The sequence below is a fragment of the Bos taurus genome, chromosome 24, assembly GCF_002263795.3.
Source record: "Bos taurus isolate L1 Dominette 01449 registration number 42190680 breed Hereford chromosome 24, ARS-UCD2.0, whole genome shotgun sequence".
In the NCBI taxonomy this organism is placed as follows: domain Eukaryota; kingdom Metazoa; phylum Chordata; class Mammalia; order Artiodactyla; family Bovidae; genus Bos; species Bos taurus.
This window is the reverse complement of record NC_037351.1, coordinates 36,655,218-36,667,870: the sequence shown is the minus strand read 5'-3', so window position 1 is coordinate 36,667,870 and position 12,653 is coordinate 36,655,218. Positions and strand designations below refer to the sequence as shown.

At 39.0% G+C, this 12,653-nt stretch overlaps 2 non-coding genes across 2 annotated transcripts; both read left to right on the top strand.

Moving 5' to 3' along the window:
* Nucleotides 1–11,349: 11,349 nt before the first annotated feature.
* Nucleotides 11,350–11,429, top strand: LOC112444217 (small nucleolar RNA U2-19). The gene has a single exon (XR_003032476.1). It is a non-coding gene; the product is annotated as a small nucleolar RNA U2-19 (small nucleolar RNA).
* A 133-nt stretch (nt 11,430–11,562) lies between these two features.
* Nucleotides 11,563–11,632, top strand: LOC112444216 (small nucleolar RNA U2-30). Its single transcript, XR_003032475.1, has one exon. It is a non-coding gene; the product is annotated as a small nucleolar RNA U2-30 (small nucleolar RNA).
* The last annotated feature ends 1,021 nt before the right edge of the window (nt 11,633–12,653 follow it).

The following is a 12,653-nucleotide window of genomic DNA, read 5'->3' as shown; positions in this document are numbered from 1 at the left end:
TTTTGTACAGTTCTTCTGTGTATTCTTGCCACCTCTTCTTAATATCTTCTGCTTCTGTTAGGTCCATACCATTTCTGTCCTTTATCGAGCCCATCTTTGCATGAAATGATCCCTTGGTATCTCTAATTTTCTTGAAGAGATCTCTAGTCCTTCCTATTCTGTTGTTTTCTTCTATTTCTTTGCATTGATCGCTGAGAAAGGCTTTCTTATCTCTTCTTGCTATTCTTTGGAACTCTGCATTCAGATGCTTATATCTTTCCTTTTCTCCTTTGCTTTTTGCTTCTCTTCTTTTCACAGCTATTTGTAAGGCCTCCCCAGACAGCCATTTTGCTTTTTTGCATTTCTTTTCCATGGGAATGGTCTTGATCCCTGTCTCCTGTACAATGTCATGAACCTCCGTCCATAGTTCATCAGGCACTCTATCTATCAGATCTAGGCCCTTAAATCTATTTCTCACTTCCACTGTATAATCATAAGGAATTTGATTTAGGTCATACCTGAATGGTCTAGTGGTTTTCCTTACTTTCTTCAATTTCAGGTGTACTGGGGAAAGCAAATCAAGCCTTTACTCAGGCAATTACAATATAGTTGGGGAAGCCTGGCATGTTTTGAGAAAGACAAATAGAATGTTAGGTGTCAAAATGAATGGAAACTTGCAATAGGAATTCTACAAAAGAGAGCATGGTGAGGGGGAGTGGTACAAGGCAGCCTCATGAAGAAGAGCTCTGAGCTTGGGGAGTTTGACTGGAGAAGAGAAGACCCTTTAGACGAGGGGCATGTGGTACATGCATTCTTCCCTGGTGGCTCAGTGGTAAAGAATCAGCCTGCCAATGCCTGCCAGTGCAGGAGACGTGGGTTTGATTCCTGGGTGGGGAAGATCTCCTGGAGAAGGAAATGGCAATCCACTCCAGTATTCTTGCCTGGAAAATCCCATGGATGGAGGAGCTTGGCAGGCTACAGTCCATGGGGTCACAAAGAGTTGGACACGACTTAGGGACTAAACAACAACAACAAATGTGGTACAAATAAGCAAAGAGCTTTACAAACATCAGTGATCTGTGAATTATCTTGCACACTTATTAAATGTGGCACCTGACTCACAGGTATAGAGAACAACTATGGTTACCAGTGAGGAGAGGGAAGGGGAGAGGGGCAATACAGGATTAAGAGGTACAAACAATTAGGGATAAAATAAGCTACAAGAATATATTGTACAACTGGGGATATACAAGCCAATGTTTTATGATAACTATCAATAGAATATAACCTTTAAACATTATGAATCATTACCAGAAATTTCCATAATATTACTGTATATAAACTATACTTCCATAAAAAAGCAGACTACTTTTTAAAACATTCCTTACCCAAAATTAAAGTGCAGGCAAAAAACTGAACAAAATTTTTTAAAATGTGTGAAAGAAAAAGGGCCAATAACTCAAAAAATGTAATGATTATTACAGCCATCATCAATGACAAATGCTAACCTCCTTCGTGTAACCAATTAACAAAAGGCAATGACCATATAGAAAAATGAGACTAATAAAATTTCATAAAGTGAGGAAATAAAAATTTAACACATTTATTTATTTGATAAATAAACCAAAAAATATTTTTACCTTCATATACAATGAACTGTAAACTAAAAAACAAAACACCAGTTTTTAGCTATAGTTTGAGAAAAAATTAAAACTGTAAATTCATTTTTTAGGGGTATAAACGTACACCATATTTCATAAGTTATGTGGCTGTACACACCCAAAGTCTTTCTTAACATATGTGCATGCATGCAAACTCATTTTAGTCGTGTCTGACTCTGTGCGACCCCATGGACTGTACCCGCCAGGCTCCTCTGTACGGAGATAATAGCCAAATGATTGAGAAACATGTCAAAACTAATGGAGAGCCTACCCCTGGCCTTACCAAGTGGTTAGAAAAGTATTCTGGACCTGTGCAGGAAAATACACGAGTCCATCTGGCTAGTTTACAGCCATTTCCTCCCACTGTTTTAGTCTGGGTTTTCTAACTAGTAGGTTTAACTGGATGGGACAATCTAAATGAGTGACAAAGACGCATCATGACTCTGGGGACTTTGCCTTTCTTTCCTGTTTAATAATTTAATTTGTAGATTGTTAAATGATTTAAGTCCCAGGAAGCGTAGAAGGCTCTTAAGCTTTTGCTTCCACTGGGCTTTTTAACCCAAAGAATCAAATGACAGTCTGTGAGACAAACGATAGTGACTTTGTGAGATTTTCTGGCCTTTTGGCATGAGATGAAGAGGCCAGACGTTTTCTGTTTCCAGAGATCAAATCTTAATGATAACAAGAAAGCCCGCGTTCTCTGATGTGGAAACAGGAAACCTGTAAATCTTTGTGTCCTGCTCTGCTTCTATTTCCTGACAAGTCGGCTACTTGAACGCCCGTCCCTTGGAGCACTTATACCGACAACATGAAAAGAAATTAGTTGCTTTCATTTATTTCTTCATTTCCTCATGGGAATTTCCTGCAAGCATGGATCATAATAACTTGATAAGCAAATTATTCTGTATATCTTATTTCATGTTTTTTCTAAAGAGGCGCTTTCCTTATTATCCTACCCTCTAAAATTGTAAAACAGTAAAACATTGGTGTCTGGTGGACTCCTTGGTTTCCTTTTTCACAAGACAAAGGCACTTTGTTCTGACAAATGTGACAAACCAACTTTAGTTGTAAACTGAGTAGCCAGACGATATAATATATTATTAAGTATTTATGAAGTAATCTGGGGCAATATGCAGCTGGTCCCCTGTTCCTTAACAGATGTAAGAATTCCCAGTGTATTTCCCTGATTGATTACATGAATTTCCTTATTACAGTGCTATATTTGAACACAAGTCTTTAATCATCTGATGCCTTTTCTCTGCAAGACCATCTTTCTGCAATAAAAGGGCATCTGTTTTAACAGCAGAAACTGCATTTATCCAGAGACATTCTAGATAGAAATAGATTACAATACAGATTGTATACTAGAATTACTTAATTGGAGTTGTTTAATTGTTTGTTTGAAATGAATTGTGTTGTCAGTAAGTCACTATATGTATGTTAAACATCCACATATTCCTTAATATGAGAAAGCTATCTTTGGGCTTTCTCCCCAAAATATCAGATTATTTTCCCTCACATACTATATAAACTCAGATGAATTAAGAGACTCACATAATGCTCTTCAGATAAATTTGCCTTGAAGCTGAGATTATGTCCCAAACATGGAAGTCCAAAGCCAAACTCTCATGAAAAATTCCAGTGACTATAAATAGAATTTCTAAATGCGAAATGTCATTTCAACCTTCTCCATGTCACAGCTTGACTCTCATAATTGCTCTTGTTGCCTTATTTCCTTTAGTACACTGTGACCATTTCCTGAGGTGACTGGGTACTGTGTGATCTTTTTCACTTACATTCGGTATCATCGTATGAACATTATCTGATAGGGAAAGGAGCCTAGTCATAACATAAGCAACTCAACACAGCCGACCTTTAAAACTGCTGGTTGCTTTAATAAGACACCAACACTGCCAGCAGCAATGTTATTCTTGAGCCTCTTAAGGGTTCATTTCAGTGGTTGTTTTCCATTACATCCATTAATGTAATCTACACAGCAGGGCTGTCTCTAACTATGTTATTAATTATTATGACGTCCTGTTATGCAAATTGAAATATAGATATGGATTTCAAGACCTTGAATGGGAACATAAAAACAACCAAGTTAAATCATTTCATTTAGCAAAGCAGCGAGTAAAAACAAAAGACTTTCCTAAACCACACAGCTGTGGCATAACTGACCTTGATTTCCAAGGTCAGCACTGGATGGAGCAGAATTGATGGCTTTTGCTGACACTTATTGAATAGATTATGCTAGAAACCTTCTGCTACTATGGCTATAGAATCAACTTGAGGATACAACAACAAAACATACAAAATTTTAAGTCACAGAGAAACAAGAGTAGGAAATTTTCATAATTTTCATTATTAATTACATATCAGCTTCTATATTTTCCTTTCCAGATGGCACAATGATAAAGAATCCACCTGCCAATGCAGAAGATGCAAGAGATGTGGGTTAGATCCCTGGGTTGGGAAGATCCCCTGGAGCAGGAAATGGCAACCCACTCCAGTATTTTTGCCTGGAAAATCCCATAGACAAAGGAGCCTGGTGGCCTACAGTCTGCTGCTGCTGCTTCTGCTAAGTCGCTTCAGTTGGGTCCGACTCTGTGAGACCCCATAGACGGCAGCCCACCAGGCTTCCCCATCCCTGGGATTCTCCAAGAACACTACAGTCTATGGGGTTGCAAAGAACCGAACATGACTGAGCAACTGAGCGCACACACGACTTAGGTTTTATTATATAGATACAGAAATGTTTCACTAGTAATTTCTATAGACCATGTAAACTGAAAAAACAAAGGTTAAACAGTTAGTATTTAAGTCTTTTGCTATGTAGTTCAGAAACTAGAAATTAGGATTTTCAAGTTGAAAAGCAATTTCTTTGAAAAGTCCAAATAAAATTATTACTCTACCTAGAGATGAGGCCAGAAAGTCACACATCTATGAAGACAATAAAAACTCAAAATTACATAAGAATAAGACAGGTTTATATCTTCTTCACCCATAAAGATTTCCTTCTTTTAGTGGATGTTCAAGAGTATTTTATGAACCTGCGAATGAGAACAGAAGGGCGAAGCAAATTCAAATAGTTCATTTAGATAAAATCTGTGTAGCCATTAAATCTCAAAACCTCAGCAATATCTATGGAGTTATTTCTATTTCCATGTGCTCTAAGTTCATGTTAACTAATACAATCTGTACCTATTTATGATGGTTTCATCTCCTTTTTAATTCCTACTTCTCTGCCCTCAGGGAAAATGCCGACTTCCAACTATCATTTGAAATTAACTTCTCTTTTTCTTATATGTTAAAAGATGACTACACCTTTAGTTTATTGCAAATATCAAAGACAACCAGCAATCTCTTCATCATTTCCTCAACTATGCAACTCAAAGTACGTCTGTTTCCATCTGAAAATATGCTTGCTGATTCCCAAGGCTAAATCCCGCTGTCCTGTAACCTAACTCTGCCTTCTCCTCCTGTATTTACCCTCAGTTTATTTAGTAAATAGTCCTCTTCAGTCACCTGGTGGAGTTTTTCTCCTTGATCCATAAACATGTTCTGGTTAGTTCTAAATTGAACAACATTATTTTATACTAATGCATTATACTAATGCCTTTTCATTTTCATGCCTACACACTGGGAAAGACTGATGCTGGGAAAGACTGAAGGCAAAAGGAAAAGAGGCGGCAGAGGACGAGATGGTTAAATTGCATAACTGACTCAACTGACATGAATCTGAGGAGACAGTGGAGGACAGAGGAGCCTGGCAAGCTGTAGTTTGTAGCTGCAAAGAGTCAGACACAACTTAGTGACTGAACAACAATAACAATGCCTTTTCAGGTTCTTTTCCTGCATTTTTCAGGCAAACTGAGTTTATCCATTAAAAGGCACAATATAACAGAATGCTTAGTGCCAAGGGGGAAATGTTTAAAATATATTTTAAAGGTAAATACAAAACCAAGTAGACAGGATGATTCCAATTTTGTGAAAAATATGTATGTTTACATAGGAAAAGGTGTACAAGGCTATATACACACAAAGAGAGACGCACATACACCCAGAGAGATAGAGATATGAGACAGAGAGAGACAGATTTTTCTGGGTAATGACATACATTTTTACTTGAGCTATATCCAATTGCCTAATTAGGTTAAGTGAGGGGAAAATGTGCAGTACTGGGGAGGTTGCCACTGTAAGGACAAGGTCCAAAGGTCTGGGGTCAAAGATTAGGGTTCAAGTTCTAATTCTGTCACTTACTAGGTTAAGGGATGTGGCCTTAAGCAAGTTCCTTAACCTCTGAGACTCAGTTTTCTTCATCTGAAAATAAGGATATTACTAAATATTTTATATACTTTGAAAAATTAGTGGTGGGCTTTTCCAAGGATGAGTTACCAATGAGTCATTATAATAGATGCTATTTACCCATCCCTGGTAGAATGATGTTCTATCCACATTTCCCCAAACATATGTGGGTGATCAACTGCCAGAGGGCATAGGGCTTCAGCAGCAGAAACTATAATAATTGTGTGTTTCAGTACAATTAGCAGGTGATTGACTTCACTCTTTCTTGGCAGAGAGTATGCTCCATTCTGGGCTTCCCTGGTGGCTCAAATGGTAAAGAATCTGCCTACAACACAGAAGACCTGGGTTCAATCCCTGGGTTGGAAAGATCCCATGGAGGAGGATATGACAATCCACTCCAGTATTCTTGCCTGGATGGAGGAGCCTGGTGAGCTACACTGCATGGGGTCATAAAGAGCTGGACATGACTGAGTGACTAACATTTTCACTTTCCATGCTCCATTCTGCCCTTTGCTGTGGGATGTCATTCTGGGGCAGGAAAACCCTACTTCTAAACTCAAGTGTGCTTTAGGATAAACTCTTCATTTTTACTTTATTAAAATCTAACCCCTATACACTGATTCACGTGTCTTAACCTCTCATAGAGTGGAATTTGTGAAGATCATATATTTTTCAAGGTTCAGTCCAGGATATACACTACTCTTGATTTCAATAAATAAGAAACAGAGCCAAAGTCAGAACAGTCAGGAGGAGGTGGGCTTTTTCCTCTGGGGTTTAGAGTATCTAATTCCAGTCTATTTGTTCATTCATTATTAACTTGCCTTGCTTATTATTTGGTTTCCTGGTGAGACTCCTAGGGTTGTCCCAGCTCATTCTCTGCAGGTTTATTCTCTCTTTTGGTTGAGTGCACTTTTATTTCTTTAGCAGCATCTCTTTTGTTTTATAAAGCCTCAGATGATATTTCCAACTCTCTTCTGATCTGTTGCATTTTTAAAGGAAAGAAATATTGTGCTACAGCTAAAGAGACTTTGAAGCAGCAGAGCATATATAATTTATGTCGAAGAAGGGTGAGTGAAACCATCTCTGGGACCAGCTGGTTTTAATGTGTCTGAAAGCTCAAATTTTTAGAACACAACCACATAAATGTCCTTTAGATTTGTAAGCTTGATCAATTTGCTTAGATATTTTTGGACTGGAGAACTTTACAAATGACTTCTATTTTGAAGAAAATAAAACAAAAACAAGTGGGAGCATGCTGCTTTTGAATTTTTCCTCTTCTAATGGAAATCAGAGAGGCAGCTGCAGCGTAGACAGGACTGATTGCATCTCCTGGCAGGGTCTGTGCCAGTGCCTGTACACACCCGTCCTGCATTGGACTCTCTGCAGAGCAAGGTGGTTCAGTTCAGTTCAGTTCAGTCGCTCAGTCAGGTCCAATTCTTTGTGACTCCATGGACTGCAGCACACCAGGCTCCCTGTCCATCACCATCTCCCAGAGCTTGCTCAAACTCATGTCTGTTGAATCCATGATGCCATCCAACTATCTCATCCTCTGCTGTCCCCTTCTCCTCCCGCCTTCAATCTTTCCCAGCATCAGGGTTGTCTCCAATGAGTCAGGTCTCTGCATCAGGTGGCCAAACTCTTGGAGCTTAGGCTTCAGCATCAGTCCTTCCAATGAACACTTAGGACTGACTTCCTTTACAATTGACTGGTTTGATCTCTTTGCTGCCCAAGGGACTCTCAAGACTCTTCTCCAACACTACAGTTCAAAAACGTCAATTCTTTGGTGCTCAGCTTTCTTTATGGTCCAACTCTCACATCCATACACAACTACTGGAAAAACCATAGCTTTGACTAGACAAACTTTTGTTGGGAAAGCAATGTCTCTGCTTCTTAATATGCTTTTTAGGTTTGTCATAGCTTTTCTTCCAAGGAGCAAGCATCTTTCAGTTTCATGACTGCAGTCACTGTCTGCAGTGATTTTAGAGCCCAAGAAAATAAAGTCTGTCACTGTTTCCATTGTTTCCCTATCTATTTACCATGAAGTGATGGGACCAGAAGAAGCAAAAGCTGGAATCAAGATTGCCGGGAGAAATCTCAATAACCTCAGATATGCAGATGACATCACCCTTATGGCAGAAAGTGAAGAGGAACTCAGAAGCCTCTTGATGAAAGTGAAAGTGGAGAGTGAAAAAGTTGGCTTAAAGCTCAACATTCAGAAAACAAAGATCATGGCATCTCGTCCCATCACTTCATGGGAAATAGAAGGGGAAACAGTGGAAACAGTGTCAGACTTTATTTTTTGGGGTTCCAAAATCACTGCAGATAGTGACTGCAGCCATGAAATTAAAACACGCTTACTCCTTGGAAGAAAAGTTATGACCAACCTAGACAGCATATTCAAAAGCAGAGACATTACTTTGCCAACAAAGGTCTGTCTAGTCAAGGCTATGGTTTTTCCTGTGATCATGTATGGATGTGAGAGTTGGACTGTGAAGAAAGCTGAGTGCCGAAGAATTGATGCTTTTGAACTGTGGTGCTGGAGAAGACTCTTGAGAGTCCCTTGGACTGCAAGGAGATACAACCAGTCCATTCTGAAGGAGATCAGCCCTGGGATTTCTTTGGAAGGAATGATGCTGAAGCTGAAATTCCAGTACTTTGGCCACCTCATGCAAAGAGTTGACTCATTGGAAAAGACTCTGATGCTGGGAGGGATTGGGGGCAGGAGGAGAGGGGGATGACAGAGGATGAGATGGCTGGATGGCATCACTGACTTGATGGGCGTGAGTATGAGAGAACTCCAGGAGATGGTGATGGACAGGGAGGCCTGGCGTGCTGCGATTCATGGAGTTGCAAAGAGTCGGACATGACTGAGTGACTGAACTGAACTGAATTGATGGGACTGGATGCCATGATCTTAGTTTTTTGAATGTTGAATTTTAAGCCAGCTTTTTCACTTTCCTCTTTCACCTTCATCAAAAGGCTCTTTAGTTCCTTTTCACTTTCTGCCATAAGGTTGGTGTCATTTGCATATATGTGGTTATTGATATTTCTCCCAGCGGTCTTGATTCCAGCTTGTGCTTCCTCTAGCCTGGCATTTCTCATGATATACTTTGCATATAAGTTAAATAAGCAGGGTGACAATGTACAGCCTTGATGTACTCCTTTCCTAATTTTGAACCAGTCCATTCAGAAATAGCCAAAGTGCTTTTCACATTCCTATACTTGTGGCTCCAGTAGAAATGACTTGGGAGCAGTGCCAGGGAGCATTATTTAGGGTCTTTTGGATAGAAACTGAGTTGTGGGTGAATGTAAGCGTGTGTGTGTAGGGCCTGGGGAGTTTAAGCATTTGCTCTCAAAGGTCATTTGCACTGAAGATAGAAGAAGTGAGATAAGGAAGGAATAATCACTGAGCAGCTCCTAAGAGAAAGGGTGGGCTTCTCTTGTGGCTTAGCTGGTAAAGAATCGCCTACAATGTGGGAGACCTGGGTTCGATCCCTGGGTTGGGAAGATCACCTGGAGAGGGAAAGGCTATCCACTCCAGTATTCTGGCCTGGAGAATTCCATGGACTAAATAGTCCATGGGGTTGCAAAGTGTTGGACATGAATGAGTGGCTTTAACTCACTAAGAGAAAGGGCACCATGTTTTACAGATGCTTTCTCATTTAATCCTCAGTATAACTCTGGGAGGTGATATTACTTAGGAAGCTGAGGCCAGAGGTGTTGAGTAGCTGGCTCATGGTCACACAGCTAGTAAGAGGCAGCACTAGATTCTGACTGGCAAGTCCTGGTCTTTCTGGGACACTAGCCCATGGAGTCTCAGGAACTGACCCTCTCTAACCCTGTGGTACTTTCCAGGTTCAAAGACAGGAACTGGGTCTCTTGTGAGGCAGGGGAATGGGTCTTCCACTTCCCGTATTGTCACCAAACACACTGAATGGGGAAGGCACCTGTGTGATACACGTGGACCCGAAGCACCATGACTGTTGCAAACAAACTTGCCCTGCCAGCTTCTTGCTTTCCTCCTGGCTTTCCCTCCTTAGCCCCAGAATACCATTTGCTATTTCCTCCTTTCTGGCAGACTAACCCTTCCTTCTTCTTCAGATCTCGGTTTAGTTAGAAGTTCCTTGGTCACTCCCATCCCCTTCCCCAGGCTGGTTTCTATGGTCTACCATTGTCACAGTCCATCCTCACATTCTGTTATAATTACTTGCTGATTTCCCTACATCCCCGGTTAGGTCATTGGAATAACGTCCTTGTTCACTGTTTTGCCCCAGAAACTAAGATGCATAGTGCATGGCGTGTGGCAGACGTGCAGGGTATCTGAACACAGACTGAGCAGTGTCAGGCCTAGCTGGGGGAGGGGCGTTAAAACCCATGCTATGATCCCAGCCTCCCAGGGATCATAAGACCTAAGGAGAAACAGTGTGTTCACACTGTAAACACAGCTCCAAGACAAGTCCCCTACCCCTTCTTCCCGCCAGATGGCGCCCTAAACTCAGGACGTGTTGACTGGTGTCACCGAGATGGACAGAGAGACAAAAGTGTGGACTTCATCAGTGAAAATGCCTGAGTTACTTCTCACTTCCTTTCTCTTCTCTTTTCCTCACTCCTTTCCCCCTCTCTTTTTACAGAACATATAAAAAAGATACAGAAAAGAATTACTGCCTTTGGCTTTTGACTTAACGAAATCTAACTTAGAGATTATTTTAAAATATTTGAAGAAATGTTAAAAAGCATTATTAATTTAAACATTGTAAAATGGATATAAATACATTTTTATATGAGGCAAATAAAACTTTCACTTGAATAAGGATGATTACTATTATCAACAAACCTACCTTCCCACTGGGCATTGAATATCACCAATGCTAACAAAATAACTATTAAGAAATTAATTATTTGTGTATTAGAGCAAGTGTCTCAGCCTTGGGTCTCAGTGGTTCCAGTTATTGGCTTAAAGTTCTGGGCACAAGTGGGATTTTTGTTTTTGTTAGAGGTAATGACTTTGTCTCCTGTGTACAGATAATAGTTTACATAAAAAATTATTCAGTGATAAAACTGATAACACAGTGTTTGTAGAACCCAATTCCACTCATTACCTTATATTAATGGATTTTCATTCCATGTGTCTAGGATGTTATCTTTCTGCTTTCAACTTTAAACTTACAAGAAGATCTTTGTTACCTTCTGACAATAACAGAAATGCAGGAGCTAGTGCAGGGAAAGGCTAGAAAGAATAGAACCCAGAAGCACACAATCTGTAGGCATTAGGATGCTGCCATCTTTGAATGACAATTGAATTTCTGGAAAAGCCAAAGTGTTTGTAGTATGAAAGGCTGGATTTTATTACATTGCCAATCACAGTTTTATGACACAGCTTTATTCTCTTAGTCTATAAAAGTATACCTACAGAAAATAGCCAAATTTGAGCATCAGAAGCCCACCCAGTCTACCTGATGCATGATCTTTGTAGTTCTGAGAAGCAAAAGAGTAATTTAAAATTAGGAGTGTGAAGGTTGTATGTGTGTGTGTGTGTGTAAAGTTGACTGGATAACTGAGGGGCTTATTGGTGGGTAAATGAGAGTTGGCTGTGGGTGTGTGTGTATGAAAGGCTGAGCAATGATGTAAAAGTTTGACTGCAGACCTTTTTAAATATGAAAGTTGCTACACTTGATCTGAGCTCAGGATTAAAAAAAAGTATACCTACAAAATATACATAGATAAATAATGTACATATATATCATATATATGTATTATATACATACAATTTATATAAATGAAACTAAAGTAGCATAAGTACAGTATTATATACTTATAAAAATAAATTTTACATTAAAGAGAATCCCATGAATTGAGTAAACACAATCTGAGAATTTCTAGATGTCCTGGTGCATCTCCAACTCTCACATCCATACGTGACTACTGGAAAAACCATAGCTTTGACTAAACAGACCTTTATTGGCAAAGTGATGTCTCTGCTTTTTAATACACTGTCTAGGTTTGTCATAGCTTTTCTTGTAAGGAGCAAGCATCTTTAATTTCATGGATGCAGTCACTGTCTGCAGTGATTTTGTAACATGACCTTTATCAAATTATAGAACTTGCATTTTATTTTTCTGAGTGATACTTAAAGAATCACAAATAGACACTGAAGTTTGTTAAATGATTTTTTACAAACTTCCTAAACAAATTATTTTTGTTTCTTTTCTTCAGACAAATTTTGGAGTACCTTGAACAATTTTCTAATGTTAAACCAACATTGTATTCCATGGTAAGCCCTCTTGATCAGACATATCCGAAGTAGTATGCCGTACAAGTAATTGGAAAATATTCATTTAAACACACATAGAACTCATTTGTGAAAACTGACTTTGTTTTGAGTCATAATTTTAAGGAATTACTATTATACACTTTATGATGGCAGTGCAATTGAATATGAAATAAATAGTAAAGTGATAATAAGAAACTTCATTTAGTTGAAAATTAAAAATGCTTACACATAATTTAAACTAAAATTAGGAAATACTTAGTACAGAACAAAAATGAAAGTGCTACACATCCACATTTACATGATATAGTTAAATCGACACTTTGTGGAAAATGTATAGCCTTAAATACTTTTATTACAGTTTTCAGCTTGTGGATTTTAGATCAAGCAGATATCATAGATTTAGGCCTAAAGCATTTATAAGTGGTCCTACCATT